General features: G+C 38.6%; 1 protein-coding gene across 3 annotated transcripts in view; it reads left to right on the top strand.

The window, feature by feature from the left end:
* The first annotated feature begins 11,848 nt into the window (after positions 1 to 11,848).
* The window catches only part of LOC129775858 (cardioacceleratory peptide receptor-like), a 237,690-nt gene continuing 235,496 nt past the window's right edge, over positions 11,849 to 14,042 (top strand). For all 3 annotated transcript variants that reach the window (XM_055781019.1, XM_055781018.1, XM_055781021.1), the window contains exon 1: positions 11,849 to 12,857. The gene's annotated coding sequence lies outside the window, so the exon portion shown is untranslated. The remainder of the gene's footprint in view (positions 12,858 to 14,042) is intronic.

The following is a 14,042-nucleotide window of genomic DNA, read 5'->3' on the forward strand; positions in this document are numbered from 1 at the left end:
GTCCACAACGTGACAATGTATGTTTCGAACATTGTATACGGTTGAGTTTTTGATCTTCGGTCAATTTGTCTGTAAAAATGAATCGATTTGATGATATTCAGCATTTCACCTTTCATTTTACATTTCATTTCACTTTAATTTCTCAAATTCAATTCCTGCATTACTGTTTTCTAAAATATCAATCTATTATTGCAAAGATAACGAAATAAAAATATTATTTGTTTTCATATGATCTCTTTCGCTCCGTATCGATCAAAGGACGATCGAACCTGCCCGGCACCCACCGGTTTGTGTAAAGTCCTATAGGAGAACTGGCGATAGCCCCAATGAATTTTTCCATTTCCTGCGTTCATATGCCGATGTAATCACCGTGAGTAAATTGAAGTGAAGTGAAGTGTTTGGGTATTTTGGTTATTGTTTAAGATTTATTTGAATTTGTATTTTCCATTTTCTGAGTGCACTAATAATGATTATTACGCTGTTGACAGCTGGATGTGTAGATGCTGTCTGAAAATCGGTACTTTGCTGGTGATGTCGGTTCTGAATCAAAGGGGTGTCGCAGAACAAATTCTAATGAATATTTTGAAACTTTAAGGCAATACCTAAAACGTTACATAGGGTTTTTTAAAATTAGATTTTTTTTTAACTGTATGTCATCGAATCATATATTAGGCTGTCAAAAAAGTCCTACGGTATTTTTTTTTGAATTTTCATTTGTTCATAAAATTAGTTACAATCATCTGTTTTAAGTCAAATATGCGCCGTTTTGTTCGATGACTTGTTCCCAACGAGATGCCAACTTCATAATACCCCTGTTATAGAAGCTCGCTTCCTTATTGGCAAAAAACTCGGATAGCCAATTTTCACAGGCCTCTTTTGTGGCTAACTTCTGACTATCTAGCTCGTTCGCCATGGACAAAAACAGGTGGTAGTCACTTGGTGCAAGGTCCGGACTATACGGCGGATGCAAAAGAACCTCCCATCCGAGCTCCCGGAGCTTCTGGCGCGTCACCAAAGAAGTGTGTGGCCTGGCGTTGTCCTGATGGAAGACAATGCGGCCTCTGTTTATCAAAGATGGCCTCTTCTTCATGAGTGCTACCTTCAAGCGGTCCAGTTGTTGGCAGTACAGGTCCGAATTGAGCGTTTGGCCATATGGAAGCAGCACATAAAAGATTATTCCTTGACAATCCCACCACACAGCAGAAGCTTCCTGGCCGTTAATGAGGGCTTGGCCACCGTCTGAGTCGCTTCAGCGGGCTTCGACCACGACCGTTTGCGCTTCACGTTGTCGTAAGTGACCCACTTTTCATCGCCAGTCACCATCCGCTTCAGAAACGAGTCGATTTTGTTGCGATTCAGCAGCGATTCACATGCGTCGATACGGTCAAAGATGTTTTTTTGCGTCAACGTGTGTGGCACCCATACATCGAGCTTCTTTGTGAATCCAAGCTTCTTCAAATGGTTAATAACGGTTTGATGACTTATCCCCAGCTCTTGGCCGATGCTACGGCTGCTACTATGCCGGTCTTTCTCGGCTAATTCAGCGATTTTGTCGCAATTTTCGACGACAGGCCTTCCGGAGCGTGGCGCATCTTCGACGACCTCTACACCAGAACGAAAACGTTGAAACCATCGTTGTGCGGTGGAAATGGAAACTGTATCGGGTCCATAAACTGCACAAATTTTATTGGCAGCTTGGGATGCATTTTTGCCTTTGTCATAGTAGTACTGTAAAATATGTCGGATTTTCTCTTTATTTTGCTCCATATTTGCGACACTATAACTCACGAACGACTTATCCAAAAAAAACACTGTCAAGGACTATATTATAGCGCGCAAAAATACCTTTCCAACAAGCTATAGTATGAATCGATACAATGAATACAACTAGAACTACGCGCTTACAACGACACCTCGCGGAAATACCACAGGACTTTTTTGACAGCCTAATATAATCGGGTCCGACCTGTACTACGTCCCTTGATGTGACTTCATACTTTTGGCTGTAGCTTTCCAACGAAATCAAATATCAAAAATTCTTTTAGGCAAAACTGTAGAATGAATATATCATGAATTAACTTTAGAAATTTCAAATTGTTCTTCCAAAGATGCTATCCAGGTTAGAGGAAAATGAACTTTGATGTTTTAAACCTCTCTAATATGAAGGAGAAAATTTTAATTCTATTCTCGCTCCAGCCAGTCAGTCAACAGCTTTCCTTCAGGCTGAAAGGTAATTTTAAAACCTTCTGGGAGAGGGAAGAGAGACAGAGAGCCCAGGGTGGCCAATAAAAATTTCCAAAAAACTGGATGACTGCTCTTAAAAAAACTGGATGAAAACTGAAACATGTAAAACCGTTTTATTTTAAAAAGATCGACCTTAAAATGATTTGTTTACCCATTCCAATTATTGAGAAACAGAATTTCCTTCGAACAGTCGTAAGTATTTATATGTAGTTCAGAAAACGGCGAAATAAACAACTAATTAATTATGTCATTCGAGTAGATCAAAATGACGTTTTCCATTACTCGAACATTACCGTGAAACAATATTTGAGGATCTTTTCTTCTAGAACCTCTAGAAAATACGGTTTTTTGGGTAAAACTTTAAAAATATTGTATCTATTGTTTCATGTCCATCATGTCCTTCATGTAAAGTCTGAACTTTAGAATGACTCAAAGGCAGCATAGCACACGGACTCTATGAACCTGTTTGGGTAAGATTTTTTTGCTATGAACATTGCCAGTCGTGATTGAAATTGTAGTTTAATTGGTCTCAACATCAGAATATTTTGGAGGACCTAGAACATCTGATATTTATATAGATTCAAAGACAGTGTAGCACGCACTGTGCGCTAACTGTATTGAATTCGGAAATATAAGCGAGAGAAAAATAGCACTGAGTTGAAAAAAAGGTCGATCCAAGGTACACATTGGACCGATCGAACTATAAATGTCAAAAAATATAATTGGTCAAGAGATAAGAAGGGTGAGTGAGGGATATTATTTATACATTGTAAATTTATTTTACATAAAATGGGTAAAACTGAAGCACACATATAAAAAACTGAATAAAACTGGATGATATTTAAAAAAAATTGGAAGATTAAAGGATTTAACTGTTTGAATGGATTGAGAGAAAAACACTGGAAACATCCAGTTTAAACTGGAACAGTGGCAACGCTACATACAACTTTCTTTTCCAGCGCTTTTTTAGTGGAAAGATTGAATGATCAATTTGAGCAAACCGAACAACACCAGGGCTCATTTGTTCCAATGAGTATGCGGGAAACTTATGAAAACATGGGACTGGGCCGCTAATTCAAAAATAATAAATTTTTGAAAAAAGTTATTTTTGGAAAAAAAGGGAAAAATGATTTTTTGGACCATCGGTTATCTTTGACAAATCATAATACAAAAATGGAAAAAACGCCTTTTTGGTTTCGACATATGTTATGTGAAAAATCCTCAGCTTTCCAGAAAAAATATAAAATACTAGCTGACCCGGCCAACTTCGTCCCACCCAAAATTTGTTTTTTGTTACCAATACCTTCAAATATTCACGTTTTCTTACTAAGCGCAAGTTCATGGGTCCAACCGCAGAACTGTTCATTGATTGATCTTCTTATCGAATTTACATTTTACTATAAAATTCCTAGTACTTCTACCAAAACTCATCAGTATAATATTAGATTATTTTCAGACACAATTCTCGTTCAAGATTTTTCAACCACTTGAGAGGGGGGAGGAGTGTCCATTCACCATAGAAACGTTTCGTGCCCCTAAAATCTTCACATGCCAAATTTGGCTCCATTTGCTTGATTAGTTTTCGAGTAATGCAGAAATTTGTGTTTCATTTGTATGGCAGACCCCCCTCCCCCCTTAGAGAGGGGGGTGGAGTGTCTAACCACCAACAGAAACTATCATGAAAACCTTCCCCGGACCCAAAAACCCATAAATACAAATTTTCATGTCGATCGGTTCAGTAGTTTCCGAGTCCATAAGAATCAGACAGACAGACAGACAGAAATAAAAAATATAGCGTTCTTGGTCCCGAGACTAAAACGAATGCAATCAATGATAACGAAAACATAACTCAATTTTTCTGCAAGTGTTGACCAGGTAATTTGATATGTCGATCATCTGAATCGGTCGAGCAGTTCAAAAGTTAAGAATTTTTGAAAAAAGCCATTTTTTGGAAACAAAACAAGAAGTGGGTTATATCTGTGATATAACCGCAAGGTAAACGTAGGACTACCGTTGGCTCGGTAATCATTTATTTGAAATTGCATCTGGATCAATTCTAAATGAATGAATGAATGAATATTTTGACAAATGCTGAAAGTTTTTTCTTGTTAGTGTGTGGTTTTATGAGTATAAGTATGGAATTGTTATTAACATAAAATTCAACTCTTTCGAACTTGTTAGTGGTCCCGAAACGAACCGATGGAATTTGAGTGGCCTTGTAAAAGCAACTAAAGATATTTGATACATGATTCATTTTTGTTTTCGGGAGAATAACACGAGATTTTTCATGATCACTCCATGCACAGAATAGAAACTGAGGGCTCCTTTTCACGGTGAAAACGAAATAAAGTCTATATAACCTTGCATAAAATTCGCCATTTTACAATGTGGTATGTATATTTTGAAGAATAGCTTGGTATAAGTGTTGTAACTTTAATTTTTTTCAACTAGATAAACGATGAGTAGCATGTGTTGCGCTAAAAATACTGCAAATCCTTCTTGTATCAGCTCTTACATTATCAATGATATAATCCAACTTAATATGATATCGATTTCATCACCATTATCCACAGTATTCAAAACCTGTATGCATTATCAAGCTCAAATTTTTCGAAGATTATCAATGATTTTGGTCCAATCGCGTGTTGAAATCATCGTGAATATATACAAAGCCCTAACTTTGTTACCATATACTGAAGACGTTCAATGGTTGAAATGATTCTAAATAAAACAAAATGAATAATCACGACCGAATCTTGCTTTTCAGTGCGTAGAATAAACAAACATCATCACTTTTGTGGTTCTGAACTCTAATGTAGGTGTCGCATGAGCTGATTCAGCTTTGCGTAAATTCATCAATTGGATTGCATCACGGGAACACCAAGTCGAATGCGTAAATGCGAATCTTCCTTCGCTTGGACGCATTTATACGCAAACAATTTTTCATGACTGTTCCAAGCGAAAGCAGAACAGAAACTGATGCGAGTAAAAGTACTCACGTCTTGCATGTGTCCGCTATGGTTTCCCAAACACTAATGCATGCGAGAAAAAGAAGTCGCAGCTTGCATGTATTCGCTATGACGGTTTATCCAGGTGCCTAGATATTGCATCCGTGTTCGGGAACACATTGCGATCACCAATGATCATCAATGAGCAATGATGATTTCAATAGCTTGCTTTCAAAGCAATTTTAAAGCTATTGAAACGATTTTTTGGACCAATAAGTGACAATCATATAACTCGTTGACATTTTATCTTTCGGATGAAGTGATTATTATACCGCTCCATTCAGCCGGTAAAGAGTTATTAACGTGCAAAACCTTGCACTCCAGAGTTACTCTCTCGTTTTCGAAACTTTGAACTTACACCCCGGTACAGAAATGAAAGACGTAGTCCTACGTAAAAAAAAATTATAGGAGGTTGTGTCCAAGATACGACCGCATTGTTGACGTAGAACTACGCTTTTATTTTATATAATTCGCTTGTTTATACCTTCGGATATTATTCTATAATGCTGTGAAATTTTCGAAACAACTGCTTAGTAGAATAATCTTTGAAATGGTTTTTCATTGTAGAATCAATTGACGATAATTGATTGATGATTCATTCTTGCCCTCGCAAAACAATACACTAGCTGATCGTATGTCACAATTTGTTTCATGTCAATGCATTGAAATTTTACCTCAAACGCTATTCCGGTGGCCTTTTTCATAATTGACATAGACTCGGCTACAGTCGATTATATACATGTTGCACCAGCACCATTATTCCACATATCATAACTTCATCAATATACCTTTGGCACCGCATGGAAACAACAACAATGACAACACTTGCAAGTATCAAATATCATGCTACATGTTATTTAGTATTGCCTCAAAGGAATCGCACCTCTAGACTAGATATTGGTGGCTTGAAGCTGCCAGGAATATAACTTCTCATCATTTTGCGCTATTCTCAAAGAAACGCTTTTGTTAATATTACTGGCCTCAAAAAAAGTTGCATTACTTATGCTCGAGAGAAGCGCAGCTGTCACCCTTAGTGGAGGAATTTTTGCTACTGGTAAGCGAAACCTAATTACATACAAAACTCCAGAACTTCTTGGTGACTAAACAAGCGAAATAAACTCTTTTTGTTAATATCAACAACCTCGAAAACAGTAGCAATGCTTCATTATGATCAATATTAGCGCAAATGCAATCCTAGTTGAATGCAGTTTTGCGACTGGCACGCGACCCTAAATAACTTATAACATTCCAGTAAAACATTCAAGATGCTTGGTATTCCCCAAATATTTTTTTGGAGCATAACATTAACGCCTGCTTCGCCATAACGTCAGTTTAATGCATTGATGCATACTCAAAGGCACCAAAGAAGCCGTTTACATTTTCGATCGATGCGCCGAAATCGCCTATTTTGCTGTTGTTCGATGCGGTGTCACACTCGTGAAGGCTCGGTTCAGTGCGAGCGCTTTTCACTACACCAACATCGCGTGCATCATTAGATGACGCTTGCCTCGAAATTTCATCTCCCTTGGCAATGCGTTCGTTTTTTGCAGGGCTCGAGCCTGCATTCCTCTTCTTCTTACTCATCACACACTACGCGAAGCGTCCAATTTATGACGCGTAAAAAAAAACACACGATACGAATAACGCGAAAAACAGAAACAGAAAAACCAAACGACGATATCCAAGTTGGATTACCACTGGTGGGGTCCAATCTTAGATCGAAGCGCAACGAAAGCAAAGTGAACTGGATTGCTCAACAGTCCGATGCCGAATGAAAGTTTGCCTCAGGGAGATCCACTGTTTATACTCAAGGCAAATATTCCCCTTCATTCTTCTACTTTTCCTTTGTTCACGGCGACTTCAAATCCTACGATTTCCCCTTCGTTGGTCGTCGATAAGTTGCTCGTTATTGACAGCTCTGATCGGGAAAGCACACAAATGGATAGAACAAATGTATGGGAAAATGGAAACGCTCAAAGTTTTCATGAATTTTTACCATTTACAAACCAGGGGATTCTAATGTATAGCATATTCAACAAATCTTAGGGAATTCCCGATTCGTTTAGTATGTAAATCGCTAGAATCCGTTCGCAGCAAAAATAGTTATTAACGTTAACTTTATTTCATAAAAACGTGACTTGTTTTCTGATTTGGCACCCTTAATGAAAGACGTAGTTCTACGTCAAAAGAGGAAAAAAGTTTATTTTACGGACAACCCAAAAATTCATGACCTTTAGTGCCCCTAGTTGTTAACTACTGATCATGAATTTTCCGAATTGTATCACGTTCGTTCGAGGAATTTGGATGATCCAAATTCATCAATCGGCGGCTACATGGTCAACTTGAGCTTGAGTTTGGGTAGACTGTACACTTCGTAGTTACTCTCCGATCTGGACCAGCGAAATTGCACAAATAACACTCTGAATAATGCTTGGAAGTAGCAACTCATTCTCATTCTCATTGTGCATGATTTTAACTGGATATGTTTATATTAACATTCAAGATAATCTCTTAGTCGTTTACGACATCGGTTTCAGGCAAACTTCGGCTTATAGGATATGATTCGCAAGTCAAGATGTGCTGAAAAATCAGCTGCCATTGCCAAACCTATCAAACTACTCGATGAGCTCAAGGCAGATCTATGGAAAAAGGTGCGCCGTTTGGTTTCCAAGCTGGGTTGAAGGAGCGGTAGAAAACAGTAGGGGAAGTGGGGGCATAGTGGTCACCCTAAGGAATATGCCCTTTTCCAGTGTCCACATACCGATTCAATTCCCGTTTCTCGAAGAATATTGTAGTTCTACTCATTGTTCGTTTAGATAGCAAACGGCTTTAACTATAAAAATTCAATGTAGTACACTTTTCGTTATTAGGAAAAAAAAGGTTAAAAAATGAACTTTTTTTTCGCTTGGAGGTAAAGTGGCCACTAGGGTGGGGGCAAAGTGGTCACTCGCACATATCAAGCTAAATGGTATAGATTTATGCGTTTTTTTCGTCCAAATTTGTTCAAATCATACTTGATATAGTAAGTACATGCATGAATCAAGCTTGGCCTATTCACCTAGAGTCTCAATTTAAATTTTTTCATGCATAAAAAAACGTAGTAAGAAACACATAACGTTTCGCATAATGAAGCTTGGTTTAGTGAGAGTCGCATATTTATCCAGGGTCAAAGCCACAAAAGGATCTTCTTCTAGAGCAGAATGTGATGCGGTATATCAACTGTTCACCTCTCCCAGAATATGTTAACAGTCGTCCAAACTGATGATTTGTTCAATATATCAGTTTGAATAAACTAAATTTCACGAGAAATTACTTAGATACCATGCGCACAGAACTACGGCCGAATGGCTATCTAGAGAACAATTGCTATTTTTATTTATATTTTGATATCCGACAGCTCTACTGAAGTACAGGGTGACTTTAAAGTCATTAAATTCTTCAAACATAAGGTGACTATTAATATGGCATCTATAGTCAATAGTTATAATACCAAACGAGCAGGTGACCAATTTGCCCCCACTACCCCTACAGCAGAAAGCGAAAGGGGGTTTATCTGAAATGTTGGAGAAAAAGGATGATCACAAGAGTTTGGATAAATTCTGCACTCTCGCAATAATTTCAGTAATATTCAGCTGCTACTAGTAGGGGAAAAGGGGGAATTTGGACCACCTAAGCAAATCGCCTAATATTTCCAAACCAATAAGGTCTAAATAAAAAATGTCACATTGTATACTGAGCTACACTTGTTTTCTCTCAATAAATAATGTTTAATCATTATATGAAGCTTCAATCTACCAAATATATCATAAAATAAAAGAGATGGCGTGGTGCGTCTTCTTGACTCGAGGAATCCAGGATAGAATGGTCACTAGCCGGCGCAATCATCAGCTCGTGTAGAGTTGTCATGAGCGGTACAATCCTCAGCTCATGGTGGATGATCAGTGGATGCACACAATTTCGGCCCGTGTATCTGTAAAGAGTGTGTGTGTATGTATTGTCGTGACTAAGTAAAAGTTTATAGATCGGGTGGGAGAGCTATGAAACAGTGATACAACGAAGGAAGCATCATTAAACGTTGACATCGGCGTTTCTGAGGAACAGGTATAGATGAAGCAGAAGATCAGGATCACGGCTACCTAAGATATCCCGGAAGGGGATATCCGATTGTCTGCCTTGTGCCCTCAATGCTCTGGAGAGCTGAGAGCGGGCAGCATGGAACCGAATACACGACCAGACATTATGCTCGATGTTGTGGTAGCCATCGCCACAATCACAAAGATTGTTAGCTGCGAGCCCAATACGTTTAGATTGTAGTGATTGGACATAAGCCGAGATATCAAGCGAAAGAAATCTCGACCTACAATCCCTTGAACCATGCACTCGTAGAGACCTTAGGGAAAATCGTGTGTAACCAACGACCGAACTCATCTTCACCCAACATGCGCTGCCAACTGACGAGTGTGTGCTGACGAGGAATGTGGAAAAATTCATTATAAGCAATTTGCCTTTCAAAAAGTGTACCTTCTGAAGCGCCCATCTTCACTAGGGAGTCCGCATTCTCATTTCCCGGGATAGAGCAATGGGAGGGAACCCATGCTAAGGTAATCTTGAATAATTTTTCGACCAAAACACTCAATAGATGTCTTATTCTTGTGTGCGTTTGTTTGAGCGTTTATCAACTTTCATTGAGCGGATTGCCTCCATTGAGCTGAGACTGTCTGAAAAAGTCACAGAAGGGTTGTGTCCGAGACACGACCGCATAGTTAACGTAGGATTCCGTTAGGCTATCTGTTGCATGCTGATTTTGGATATGTTTGAAGAATTACATCGTTAAATTCTTTGATAATGATATGGTGGCCCTGAAAAGGAACGTTTTGTTTGGTTGTTGGGTATTGTTTGTTTACTCCACCAGTGTTTACTGAGTGATGGTAACAGAAGGATGGTAAACAGTCGTTGGATGGTGCGTATCAGATAAAATATACCGAAGTGGAACGAGATTTGATGGAATCTGCCCTCTGTGATCAGTAGACGAGATGCCTTCTTTTACACTTACACTTGTGCTAAATTTTTCACAATACACGATCGGTTATTGATATGAAATTTCACGAAGCAACCAAAATTAAAGTTTCAAATTCAAATTTTATTTGCTAGAATTAATCGTTTCACTCACCTTACTTTCCATATAAAAATTCCCCTGACTCGCATATATTTGCAATACCGATTTCCCTCGGCCACCTTGGTTTGGATGTCTCTGTCAGGGAACACATTTCAGCAGGAACAAAAGTTCCCCCTACTTTTATGTATTTGCAATGTCGATTCCCCGCAGGCTTTTTGGTGTCTCTGTAAGGGACCAACCGCAAGTGTCGTCAATTTCGACCAATCAGAAGTGGGTATTGACGTTAGGATAGGGGTTGAGATTTTTTAATTGTTAGATAGTTATTTTAATGACATATATAATTTTCATCAATATAAAAAAAATGTTATGGAGTGCCGAAATCGATTGACGCAAAAATTTCATCAATCCATCATGAAATGACTGAGCAATAAGCGTTTGAAATTGGACAATTTTCACGATGTGCACGATTTTTGATTTTCAATTTGTACCCCGATATGTTCCCGAAAGACGTAATCCTACGTCAAAAATTAAATAATGATCGATGGGCAGTGTTTCAACGATCCCTAGAGCATAGTGCATCGCACCCATTTCAGCGACATACACGGGACAAGGATCTTTGAGTTTGAAAGAGGCACTGGAATTTTTATTGAAGATGCCGAAGCCAGTGGACCCGTTTATAAATGAATCGTCAGTAAAGAACATTTTATCAGAAAATATCGACGGAATAGCATTGGATCGTTGGACTTATTCCATGTATTCTATCATTACATTCATTGGTTAGTCGAACGTAATCAAATGTAATTCTCAGCCTCCAAATCAACCAACACGGATTATTTCGAAAATGTTTTTCATTGGGTTTCGCTTTAACGGATATTGTGTGGGACGATTGCTGTTTACACTTTGTTTATTTTGTTTCAGTGAAAATGAATAGAATATCTAGAGATTAGATTATTTATGCACATATCTAATGAATAACAATCGGCAAAAATATTCGTTCTGGAATCAAAGTTAGTCATTCTCCACGCAAGAAGGTGCCCGTTTTGTTGCTCTTTTTGGGCAAATTCGATGTTTAATTCGCAGTCCATATTTCTATTCAAATATCGATGCAATATCGGATTCAACAAACGGTGTCGAATGTCTTCTTGTCGTAAAAAGCTGCCCTGAACCGGTAACTATCATTTAAAGTCAGTGGTGTAAAGATTGTCATCGGTCTACTTTTCATCCCCTCTGATGGACAGATAAAAATGCCAAAAGAAAGCATGAATCTAAATTCGTCAAATGCTGCTCAATGCTCAACCGGAGGTAACCAAATGCGCATGGCCTGGAGGAAAACTACGATTCGTGGCTGCTGTTGTTGTTATGCAGAGTATGCTGTGGGGACACGTTTTCACGTCCCCGGCAGCAACAGTAGTAGTCGGTCATTCCGGCACCGGCTCCAAAACTCTCTGGTGGTGGCCACACGCCACGCGCGTCTGCGATGCGAGGTATCTCACAAAAGCTGGTCGCGTAGCATTTTGCCGCATCGTAGGGATCTCATGCTTTTCGAACTTGCGTGTGTTGGATTATATGATATTTTTTTGTTCATTTTCGGCGAGTCACAGAGCTCAGTCAGTTGGATTCCGCTACTCGGTAGTAGCGGTTCGGTTTCGTGCGTGGAGGGTATCGCCAGTTCCGCAACCGTTTGGGGAGACAATTTCGAAGCAGACGATTACTCGGTGAATTATTTCGTATCAGACGAAAACATGCGTTCGCTGGGCGCCGGAAAAGAACTGCGAGTTGGGAGGAAGGATTGCCCTTAGATTGCCACCCCACTCACTCTTGGTGAAAAGTGAGAGTGTCTTCCTTCGTTTTGGAATTTATCTATGCTTTCGCGGCTGTGGTTTAATATGTTGCTGTTGTTGTGGAGCGGAATTGGGATGATGAAGGAAACAAAACAGAAAACTTAGCATGATGAAAAGTGGGAAATTTTATTTGCTGTGCTGTGGAGAAAATTTGAAATTCTTGCCGGCGTGATTGTTGTGTGGTGTGTGAATCGGATCGGTGGATCCATCAGACGAAAATAAAAGTGTGAGATTTTCGGGAAGAAAATTTATGTACTGTATATTTTGGCCCGCATTTAGTGTCATAATAGAAGCCGCGTGAGGTCGGATGCGACCGCTAGTTGGGGCCAACATAATTTGTGGTACCAGTTCGGAACAGAAGGGCGCCGCCTGTTGCACTGCGGCTTTAAGCGGTTCGTTGTTTCATGAAAAAAATAAATAATAAATCGTTCAGATGCGACGCGGGTTTTCGTCTGGTTTGGAGCAAATTGTGTGGTGATGAGTGGGTAAATTTACATGATGCAGGACAGATGCAGCAAGTGCGATGAAAGTATGCTAAATAAATTGTTGTTGATCAGCTGAAATATAGGCGTCTCCCGCGGCGTGCAAAAAAAATGTGCAGATACAGATCTCAGATTAATTTTTCTGTGGTGCTAACTTGAGACAGCGGTAGGTTGGATTTAATTTCATGCTTGGTTTTGGTTTCTGTGGTAGCAATATGTACATATTAAATTTGATAGTCAGTTACAAATAATTACTTCGTTGTAGAATTGTTTGATGACATTTCGATACATTTTTGTTGAAATGAGAAATTGTTTGGAAGAGCTATGAAGTGTTGATGTTCTGTTGTGTGAAAAGGTAGTTATTGGAGTTATTGAAATCATCCGAATTCTACAGATTCTAATTGAGCGATTCCACGTCAAATTAACCGGCCGTTGCCCAGACTCTCTTTAATTTTTTCCTAGATACATTGACGACTACCCAAAATGACAGTTTTCATTATCATATGACCAATATTAATGGCGAATCGTTCATAAGGGAGTATCCACAATCAATAATCTTTTGTTTGAGAAAAATATAGCTCGAATGCCAGATGTCTGATTGAAATATAATGTTCGACAAGTTTTTGAAACGTTACTGCACTTTCTAGGACAAATAAAAAAAATGAATTCACTGTTAAAAATCTTACTCAAAAATTAAATTTAATATTGATTGAATATTGAAATTCTTTATACAGGAGAACTTTGATATAACGTACCTCGCTATAACGTACACATTTTCAATGAACGAATGTCATGCCAATTCGTCTAAGGCAACACCATCTTAGATTGCAGTGAAACGTTGTGAGTGTGAAGACATTGGTCGTTTGAGCAACTTTGCATACCGTTGATGGGGGTGAGAATGGCTCAAAAACGTAAAAAATTGATGAATTATTAGGCAATAACACAGTTGATTATTGTACATTGAAAGTTATGAAAATATGTCCCCTATTAAACGGTTCAAAGCATTCGAAAATACTCGCAATATTTGTCAATCTCACCCTATCTCACCCCCTTAACCTATTCTCATCCCCATTGACGGTACTTGTAATCTCCATAAAAAATTAGACTACTCTTTAAATGGGTCAGTTCTTCTCTTAATTTTTACAAAAAAAAATCTAATTCAAAACCTATGATACCTACACAATTTTGGTTGAAGAATTAAATGTAGGAAATTGCTTAAATTTTCATAAAAATACAATACAGCAAAATCTGTTTTTGTGCGGTTTTTGTTTTTGTGCGATTTTTTGTTGTGCGGTTTTTTTTGTGCGATTTTTTGTGCGGTGTATAAAAAGAAGCATATTTGACAAAGTTA

This window comes from Toxorhynchites rutilus, chromosome 3 (assembly GCF_029784135.1).
Source record: "Toxorhynchites rutilus septentrionalis strain SRP chromosome 3, ASM2978413v1, whole genome shotgun sequence".
Lineage (NCBI taxonomy): Eukaryota > Metazoa > Arthropoda > Insecta > Diptera > Culicidae > Toxorhynchites > Toxorhynchites rutilus.